The sequence below is a fragment of the Rhipicephalus sanguineus genome, chromosome 10, assembly GCF_013339695.2.
Source record: "Rhipicephalus sanguineus isolate Rsan-2018 chromosome 10, BIME_Rsan_1.4, whole genome shotgun sequence".
NCBI lineage: Eukaryota > Metazoa > Arthropoda > Arachnida > Ixodida > Ixodidae > Rhipicephalus > Rhipicephalus sanguineus.
The window spans coordinates 152,848,508-152,852,545 of NC_051185.1; positions in this window are offsets into that span (position 1 = coordinate 152,848,508).

Below are 4,038 nucleotides of genomic sequence, written 5' to 3' on the forward strand. Positions count from 1 at the left end.
TCTATCTATCTATCTATCTATCTATCTATCTATCTATCTATCTATCTATCTATCTATCTATCTATCTATCCTCCTACGTCTGGGTGCTCCCGTGATCGCCTCCTTAACTTGGTGTAGAACAAAATTCGTATAAGAGGATAAGACGGGTTGAACGAATATGACTGGTCGGGTCACGACATTAATAACGTGAAAATTCTGTCGCGTACGTCGTCAAACCCTTTCCTCCAGAACAACGTGTGGCACATAGCCGTATGCCAGGGGCCGCGCATGCGCCACAGGTGATTTACAGTTTATATCTACCCAGGAACGGCGAGAACAGACATTGCTCATTTTGGTCTATACCAAACCAAGGAGGCGATAACCAGAGCACCCAGACGTAGGCGGCTATAGATAGATATGATAGAGATAGATAGATAGATAGATATAGATAGATAGATATAGATAGATAGATAGATAGATAGATAGATAGATAGATAGATAGATACGTAGATGGAAACGCTCAAAGTGTCAAAGGTTTGCTCTAAGAAATGCTTCGCATTTAATAACATAAACCCCGGCAGAAATCGAAGCCAAGCATTCTGCGTGGCAATCGGGTATTCTACAACAGAGCCACGCCAGGTCTTGAAACTACTTTGGAAAAAGACCTTATTCGCGCGTAATGTCGGTGCCAATTGTGGTTGCAGTAATTTTGCAACGAAGCAATAAAAGTTACATATGTACTCCTATGATACAGGCGTCATGTCGGGTTACTGTCAATTCTGGTTCCAGTATTTGCTCCGCTTTTATAGCAGTCTAATAAACATTAATTTGTATTCCTATGATTCAGCAAGCTATATTCAAGGGTTGCTCAACCCCGGAAGAATGCGCTAACGAAAGTTACGAATGATATTCACATCATCGCACCGTAAAGTGCGCTTCATTTGAACAATACTCACGTCTGTGCTCTAAAGTGAATGCCGCGACGTTACGTCATATAATAAGTTACCTTTTAAACGCCAGTATAGTCGACGCTTCTGGTAAGCCCACGATGTGCACGCAACTACTACACTTACAAAAACAGGTCGATCCGCCGCGTAATGCTTGGCTCAAGGAAAAAAAAAATCAGCATGGACGGTAACTACACTACTGCTACGCATGAAACCGATTCCCGGAAGGCGTGGGATCTGCCGAATTTTTTATTATTATGGTCGGACTTTTCAGTGACGAAGTTAAATACTGCTCTGGCTTTGTCAATGACTGTGCGAAATGCGAAATGACCGCTCCGAAAAAAATACTTTTCTCAAGATAACTTAGAGACCCCCTTGACTGTCGGCGTCGTCAGCTACCGCCAGTCATGGAAGCCACGGACGGCCAAGCGCGCTGCTTTTGTAAAAAGTAAAAAAAAAGAACGTTTTGTTGAATTAGAAACGAGTCATGTAATGGTCCTTAGCGTGTGATTGAGGCAAAAAATTTTACCTGCAAGAAATGCGTGCAACGTGACCGCTGTGAAACTTCATTCATTTAGATTCGCATCTAAAGACATTAAGGGGGGACGAGGTTATCGTTTGTAACTTTTTAGTTTTTTGGCCGAGGTTGATGAAGATTGCAGCAGCACACCACACATCATCTTAAAAACGTAATTTCATAACGATATCTTTAATAGTGTCTGATTTTATAAAAATCACAGGTTCCTTGATCGGGAAGCCTGGCACAGTGATGAATATGCTAGGAGGCTGGAACTACTTTGCATCTTTGGCTCCATACTGTTGGTAGCTTAAAGACCGTTTTAGATATTTTTTTACGGCCCAAATATTTGCTGCGGAAGCATTATATGCAAATTGCCTTTGACTCAGCTAATCGTGCCATGCAGTAATTATGAAATAAGAAAAGAATGAAAACCTAAACCAAAATTCCAACACTGTGCTGAAGTACAGCACAGTCTATGCTGCAATAAAATTGCAGGATTGCAATAAAAGAAACAGCATAAAAATCCGTCTAGCCATAGTTGTGCTATGCTTTCCACAAGCGAAGTGGCAGGCACAAAACACTCTTGAGAAAATGGACAACAAAGTTTTGGTTGCAGTTGACCTATACTAGAGTGTACTAGAACAGGGGAGTGCCCGGAACGAGCTTCGAAAAGTGAAGCCCAAACAGGGTCAATCCGCTTGTAGCGCTGCGATCGGTAGTCTGCAATGTGTCGTCGTTTAAGAGATGCGCGCGGCTCCGCCAAAATGGTGCAGGGGTAGAATGCCCGCTTCCCACTCAAAGGCCCGGGTTCGAATCGCAACTGCAGATGGTGGGTTTCATTCTTAGTGTCACCTTTTGTAGCTGTATTGGTTTTCCTTTGTTTCTTAAAACTAGCTTAAGTTGCTACGTGCTGGTTCAAAAAGTAACGCAAAATGTGTAATAATATAGAAGAAATTTGAGAGCGAGCGCAGTTATTTGCAGCGCCACCGCCCGGGATTGAACAATAGCGTAAAGTATGGCCTCCGAGATTTTCGTGAAGACGAGGCTCGAAACAAGATTTCACATTTTACGTTACTACGTTACTTTTCTAGCAATACGTAGCAACAGAAGCAAGTTTTAATAAAGAAAGTAAAAAACCAACACAGCAATACAGGGTGACACTACGAATAAAACCCCACCCTCTACAGCTGCGATTTGAACCCGGGCCTTTTGAGTGGGAAGCGGGAATTGTACCCCTGCACCACTTTCGCGGAGCCGCGCGCGACTCTTTAAACGACGACACATTGCAGACTACCGATCGCAGCGCTACAAGCGTATTGACCCTGTTTGGGCTTCACTTTCTATACATTGGTGCTGCGGCCGTTCCGAGCACTCCCCTGTTCTAGACTCTACCTATACTAAAGTGTGCCAGCACAGTGATAATTGGTGTGCTTACCAGGAGGCAATCCTTTGGGCCTCTACTTCTTGATTTGACCTGATTTAGGAAGTTTATCACCCTCTATCGTTTACCGCAGACGCTTTTGTGCAGCCCCCTGGAACGCAAGAACACCAGGCTGCATGTAAACATTGGGCATGTTGGACTGTACCGCTACTTTTGTGGTCGCGGAACGTGTCGTCAGGCGGCCTAAATAGTGGTGTACTAGTGTGATGAAGCTTTGCGATCACCCCTATCAACTATCAACGCCTAAAAATAAATTTTCTTGTACGATAAACCACAGCCGCGCGCAGCGCCGACGCCTTCTCGGCAGTCCGAGGCTGACGGTGACTTCGCACCGAACTATCGCAGACGCATTTTCTGGCATTAGTAACTTTTATAAGTGAAACGAGGACGCTCTTCCGCTAGTGGAGAAATTAGACCGTGTTATGGAAACTGGACCAGGAACTCCCGTACACGAAGCTCGGGCGCGAGAGCATCAGAACAAAAAGAAAATAGCATGGAATCCCAATCAATTGTAAGTCAGCGTCGCGGTCGTACCTTCGTCTTGTGTGCCATTAAACGATGTTTTCGCCGTTTCATTTCTTTTTGCAACCGTGAACCAACTAGGCTGAGCTGGCCCAAGCGGTAACCCTAGAAATCTCCATCCGTCCAATTACTCCTGCGCTGTCGTCACACAAGCGTAAATTCTCGGCAAAATATACGGTTCCGCGTTGCGGAGTTCCTCACTGCTAGCTCTGTCCACAACCACGTTGTGAGTCAATTCACTTTCCGACAGACCCTGCCTCGGGCGCAAGAAGCGCCGAAGCCGTATAGCAGTGAACGCAGCTGTACGCCGGAAGCAGGTTCTCCGACAGAAAGCCTTGAAAGGAAATGACGACAGAAGGAAATTACGCATTGCGCAGTCCATAAAATTTTCGCCTTATTTAGGTGTTGTAAAATGTAACTAATGCCATCGTGTGTTATGTATACATTGTTTCCACCTGCCATTGTCCGATTACGTTGCTTCGCTATAGATTACTTTTGTATTACATAATAATGTACTTTTGTCATGAAAACATGTTTCTATATATCTCTGCGCGACTTACTGCCACAATGTAACGCCAGGGCAAAGGCACCTCAAGCTGTCTTATTGCAGCTTTTACACCTGCCACCGC